This window comes from Fukomys damarensis, unplaced genomic scaffold (genome assembly GCF_012274545.1).
Source record: "Fukomys damarensis isolate Sample0158 unplaced genomic scaffold, DMR_v1.0_HiC HiC_scaffold_1, whole genome shotgun sequence".
NCBI classification, from domain to species: Eukaryota; Metazoa; Chordata; class Mammalia; order Rodentia; family Bathyergidae; genus Fukomys; species Fukomys damarensis.
Genome location: NW_022900913.1, coordinates 46,635,575 through 46,642,494, shown reverse-complemented (window position 1 = coordinate 46,642,494; position 6,920 = coordinate 46,635,575).

Genomic DNA, 6,920 nt, shown 5'->3' with positions numbered 1-6,920 from the left:
TTATTTCTCCATCAGTTTTGAAGGATATATCACTTTTATAGGATATAAAAGTCTAGGTTGAAAGTTGTTATCTTTTACACTTGAAATACTTTATTCTAAGCCCTTGTGGCCTTTAAGGTTTGTGCTGAGAAGTCTACTGAATTCTAATAGGTTTACCTTTATAAGCAATTCATTGCTTATCTCTAACAACTTTTAAGGTTTTGTCCGGGTGTTGGACTTCTGGTATTTTTACCATAATGTAACAATGACAGGTTTTCTTTTCATTGTAATTATTTAGGGTTCTGTGTACCCCAGTTATCTGTATGTTCATTTCTTTTTCTCTATTTGGGTTGTATTTGCTATTATTTCTCTAAACAGAATTGTTTTAATGCCATCTATGCTATCTTCTGATTTTTCACTTATTCCAATTAATCTTGGATTAAGTCTTCTTTTTATCACCTAGAAGTTGTTGGGTCCATTTTTAATATTCTCTAATTATTTTTAAACTATCTTTGAGTACTTTTTGAAAGTATCCCTATCTTCTAATTTTGAAATTCTGTCCTCACATTGGTCACTTCTGCTGCCCATACTTTCAATATCATTTTCAATCTATATTTCTGATTGAATTATTTTTATGGGCACTAATTCTTTGCTGAACTGGTCACTCATGTTTTGTATCATTTTGTTTAGGCCAAAAAGCTTTTTATTAAAATCTTCTGAAACTTCCCTGATCATTTTCTTTATTACTTCCACTACCTGTTTAGTTAAATTTTCAGTGATCTCCCTGAGAACCTCTTGGATTTGTTCTTAATCTCTTCTGTTATCCTTTTAAATGATTCTGGTGTGTAGCTTTTGCTACTCTTCCCCTCAATACCCTTTGGATCATCTCTTGGGGAGTTGGTGGTTTGGGGAATCATTTTGTTGCCTTCTCTTCTCATGTTTCTATTATTTGTTTTGTGCTGATATTTGTTGGTGCTTATAGTGGGAAGACTGTTTAGTTAGCCTGCCTTTGAGTGATACACTTTGAACATGGCTAAGTATAGTCCTTTGCCTCTACCCCAAGATCCAATCATCTCTGTTAAGGTGGAAAAGGAGGATGTAAAGCAGTTGGCCAACTCCTAGTTCTCCAGGAATGGACCACACTGTTATTCATGTAACAAACATAATGTGGGGGTTGGCATATGAGAAGAAACCCATTAATAGCAACATTTTTGTGACCCTGGAAATGCCAAGCAAATCAGCTACCGTAGAATTGTCCAAGAAAAATTGGATATCACGGGATCTATAATGATGTCCTCTCTTTTATTTTGGACATTACCAATTTGTTTTCTAGGTCTCTCAATTTTCTTCTCAATTAGCCTTGATAGACGTTTATCAATTTTATTGTACTTTTTGAAGAAGCAGCATATGATTTCCTTGTTTTTTCTCAATTGATTTCCTGTTTGAAAATTCATTCATTTCTACTCCAATTTTCATTATTTCTTGTCTTCTGTTTTCTTTGGATTTAATTTACTATTCTTTTTCTAGTTTCCTAAAGTTGAAGCTTAGATCATGCTTTAGATATTTTCTCATTTTTTAATATAATTACTCAATGCTATAAATTTCCCTCTAAGCATTGCTTTTGTTGCATCCCCAAATTTGTATGTCTTTTAAATTTTTCATATCTAAAACTTTAAAATTTTGTTACATCTCCCAGATTTTATGTTTTTAAATTTTTTCATATGACTCATACAATATTTTGAAAATTTATCTTGAAGATTTCTTCTTTGACCCATGTCTTATTTAGAAGTATGTTGATTAATCTCCAAGTATATTTCAATTTTCCAGCTATCTCTTTATTATTGATTTCCATAGAATTTAATTCCATTGTGTTCTGAGAGCAGATATTTCATGATTTCTATTATTTTAAACTTGTTAAGGTGTATTTTGTGGACCACAGTGTGGTAAATGTTCCATACGAAATTGAGAAGAATGTGTAGTCTGTTGTTGGATTAAGTGGTCTATAGATGTCCATTATATACAGTTGATTGATAGTGTTGTTGTGTTCACCTGAGCCCTTGCAGATTTTCTGTCTGCTGGACCAGTCTTTTTCTGACAAATGAGTCTTGAAGTTCCCATCTATTAAAGTGGAATTGTCTCTTTCTCCCTGCAGTTCTTACCTTTTATGTTTTGACATTCTGCTGTTAGGTGCATACACAGTAAGGGTTATTATGTCATCTTTGAAAGTTGGCCCATTTATAATTATACAATGCCCACTTTTATGCATGATAACTTTCTTTGCTCCAAAGTCAGACCTGACTAAAAATAATATAGCCAAAGTGGGAATGGTAGGAGAAAGGAAATAAGGGAAAAGAAAAAAATATGAGAAAATTAAAAAATGGAAAAAAGATTTTTGTAAATAGGGAAGGCAGGAGGGGGTGAAGGGAAGGCAGAGGTAAGGGGAAAAATGAGAACCAAGACCTGTCATGTAAAGGTACAAGATCCCAATGATGAATGTAACTGTGCTGTATACCTAAAATGTACCAATAAACTCAATGAGAAAAAAATAAAATAATATAGCCACTCCCCTTTTCTTTTTGATAGTGTTTACATGATTTATTTTTCTCTATTTGTTTTGTTGTTGTTGTTGTTGTTGTTGTTGTTTTGTGCTACAGGAGATAGAACTCAGGACCTTGTGCTTGCAAGGCAGATGGTGACACCACTGAGCTAAATCCCCAACCCTATTCATTTCTTTTTTTTTTAATTTTAAATTGAATTTATTGCTATATTCTAGGTAGAAGGTACAGTTACATTTATTACTGGGATCTTCTACCTTTCTTACTTGTCAGGTCTTGGTTCTCATTTTTTCCCTTGTGCCCACCCTTCCTTCACCCCCTCCTCCCCTCCCCACCGTCAAACACTTTAATTCCATTTTTACATTTTGTCATATTTTTTCCTTTTCCTTTTTTCCGCTTTCCCTATCCTTCTCACTGTCCCTACACCTTTGGTCCTTTTCTTCCTATCTCACATTGCTAATTGTCCCATTATGATCTTGAGTACTGTTTTAGTTTCTCACACCAGAGAAACTATTCGGTATTTGCATGTGTGTGACTTATTTATTTCACTTAGGAGTACATCCTCAAAATGTACCCATTTACCTAGGAATGAATCTACTTTCTCATTCTTTATGGCTGAGTAGTATTCCATTTTATAGAAAAAACACATCTTCTTTATCCAGTTTCCAACTGATGAGCAGATGGGCTGTTTCCAAGTTTTAGCTATTACAAACTATGCTGCTATAAACACTGGTGTGCATATATCACTGTGGTATGATTCTTTTAATTCTTTTGGAAAGATACCCAACAGAGGGATGGCTGGGTCAAATGGAACCTCTAATCCTAGTTCTTTGAGGTTTCTCCATATTGACTTCCATAGTGGTTGTCTGCACTCCCACCAACAATAGAGAAGGGTTCCTTCCCCCCTCCGACAATGGCACCAACATTTGTTGTTGTGTGATTTCTTGATAGCAGCCATTCTTTGTGGGGTGAGGTGAAATCTCAGTGTTGTTTTCATCTGCATCTCTCGAAGGACCAGTAATGTGGAACATTTTTTCATATATTTACTTGCTGCTTTTACTTCTTTGTCTGAGAAATGTCTGTTCATTTCAGATGCCCATTTTAGAATTGGTCTTTATATTTGGAGGGGCTGGTTGTTTTGAATTCTTTATATATTTTAGATAATAGTCCTTTGAGGAGCAGCTGGTAAAAAGTTTTTCCCACATTGTAGGCTGTCTCTTGGTTCTGTTGATGGTTTCTTTTGCAGTGCAGAAGCTTTTTAATAAGATGAGATCCCAGTTGTTGATTCTTTCTGCTACTTCCTGTGCTACTGAAGATTTGTTCATAAAGTCTTTTCCTATGCCAATGTCTTCAAGAGTTCTGCCTAACTTATCTTCCAGCAAGTTTAGTGTTTTTGTTTTTATATTTAGATCTTTAATCCACTTGGGTTTTAATTTAGTGCATGGTGACAGATAAGAGTCTAGTTTTAGTCTTTTGCGGGTTGAGATCCAGTTTTTCCAACACCATTTATTAAAGAGGCTATCTTTCCTCCACTGAGGATGGTCAGCTCCTTTGTCAAAGATGAGGTAGCTGAGTGCATCTGGAGTTGTTTTTGTGTCTTCCAATCTGTTCCACTGATCCTCAGGTCTGTTTCTTTGCCATACCATGCTGTTTTTATCACAGTGACTTTGTAGTATAGTTTCAAATTGGGAATTTTTGTACTTGCTGCCATGTGTCTGTTGCCTGGGATGGCTTTTGCTATTCTAGGTCTCTTATGGTTCCAAATGAATTTTTGGATTCTTCTTTCTAGTACTGTGAAGTATAGTGTTGTGATTTTCAATTGGCATTGCATTGAATCTGTATAGCAGTTTTGGTAGTATGGCCATTTTCACTATGTTGATTCTTCCTACCCAGAAGCAGGGGATATTTTTCCATTTTCTTATATCCTCCTCGATCTCTTTTTTCATAGTGCTGTAGTTTTCAGTATAGAGGTCTTTTGCTTCTTTTGTTAGAGTGATTCCCACATACTTCATTTTTTTGGGTGCTACTATGAAAGGAATTGTTTCTCTAATTTCTTTCTCAGTGAGTCTGTTGTTTGTGTACAAGAAAGCTACTGATTTTTGGGTGTTGACCTTGTATCCTGCTACTCTGCTAAAAGTGTCAATTAAGTCGAGAAGTCTTTTGGTGGAGTTTTTTGAGTTTTCAATGTAGAGTATCATATTGTCAACAAATAATGACTGTTTAACTTCTTCCTTTCCTATCTTTATTGCTTTAATTTCTTTCTCTTGTCTAATTGCTATGGCTAATATTTCCAGAACTATATTGAAGAGGAGTGGTGATAGAGGGCATCTTTGTCTTGTTTCTGATTTTAATGTGAAGGTTTTCAGTTTTTGGCCATTTAATATGATATTGGCTGTTGGTTTTTCATAGATAGCCTTTATTAAGTTGAGACATAGACCATCTACTCCAATTTTTGCAGAGTTTTTATCATGACTGGGTGTTGAATTTTGTCAAATGCTTTTTCTGCATCTTTTGAGAGGATCATGTGGTTCTTGTCTTTGACTTTGTTAATATAGTGTATTATATTTTTTGACTCACGTATGTTGAACCATCCTTGCATCCCTGGAATAAATCCAACTTGGTCAGGTTGTATGATCTTCTTGATGATCCTCTGTATTCTGTTTGCTAGTATCTTACTAAGGATTTTTGCAACTGTATTCATTAAGGAGATTGGCCTGTAGTTCTCTTTTTTTAGTTACATCTTTCCCAGGTTTGGGAATCAAAGTGATATTTGCTTCAAGGAATGAATTTGGAAGTATTGCTTCTCTCTCAATTTCATTGAAAAGTGTGAAGAGTAATAGCAGTAGATCTTCTCTAAATGTCTTGTAAAATTCAGCAGTGAATTCATCAGGACCTGGGCTTTTCTTTGTTGGTAAATTTTTAATTACATTTTCAATTTCACTGATTGTGATTGTGATTGGGGTGTTTAAATTGTTTTTATCTTCTTTGTTCAACTTTGGTATTTCATAAGTATTGAGAAATCTGTCCATTTCTTCTGTGTTTTCCATTTTATTAGAGTACAGGTTCTCATAGTATGTATTAATGATCCTCTGGATTTCTGTGGGATCTGTTGTGACTTCGCCTTTGTCATTCCTGATTGCATGAATCTGAGCCTTTTCATGCCTTTTTTTGATAAGGTTTGCTAGGGGTTTATCAATTGTATTTATTCTTTCAAAAAACCAACTCTTCAATTCATTTATTTTTTGTATCATTTTCTTAGTTTCCATTGCATTGATTTTTGCTCTAATCTTTATAATTTCCTCTCTTGTTCAAGCTTTGGGTTTTTCTAGCTCTTGTTTTTCTAGGAGTCTAAGAGTCATCATTAGGTTGTTTATTTGAACTTGCTCTGTTTTGCTAATGTGGGCATTCAGTGCTATGAATTTTCCACATAGAACTTCTTTCATTGTGTCCTATAGATTCCTATATGTTGTATTGGGATTTTCATTTATTTGTAAAAACTGTCTGATTTCTTCTTTGATTTCCTCTGTGATCCATTGATTGTTCAGGAGAGTGTTGTTCAATTTTCATGTGTTTGTGAAGTTCCTATGGTTCTTCTGCTATTGGTCTCCAGCTTGATTGTGCTATGATCTGATAATATACAGGGAATAACTTCAATTCTTTTGCATTTATTCAAACCTGTTTTGTGAACTAGTATGTGATCTATCTTGGAGAATGACCCATGTGCAGCTGAAAAGAATGTATATTCTGATTTTGTGTGGTGGAACACTCTATAGATGTCTAATAAGTCCATATGTTCAAAAGCTTGATTCAGTTCTAGTATTGCATTGTTGATTTTTTTGCCTAGATCATCTGTCTCTTTGTGATAGTGGGGTATTCAGATCTCCCACTACAATTGTATTGGTGGTTATTTGGTTTTTCATGTTACTTAATATTTGTTTTATATAGTTGGGACCATTTATATTTGGTATATATATGTTTATTATTGTCATTTCTCCCTCTTAGGTTGTTCCCTTTACAAGGATGTAGTGGCCCTCTTTGTCTCTCTTAATCAGTTTTGGTTTGAAGTTTGTTTTGTCTGTGAAGAAGATTTCTACCCCTGCTTTTTTCTGGGCTCCTGTCATGTGGAGAATTGTTTTCCATCCTTTCACTTTCAGTCTATGGGCTTCTTTTTGCACTAGGTGTGTTTCTTGTATACAACATATTGTTGTATTTTCCCTCTTAGTCCGTTCTGCCAATCTATTTCTCTTGATTGGTGAATTGAGGCCATTCACATTTATAATTATAACTGATATGTACTGACTTATTATTGTCATGCTTTTGTCCTTTTATTGACTCTTTATTTTTTGTCCTTTCCTTTTAGTTTCTTGCCTTGGCTATTTGATTTGC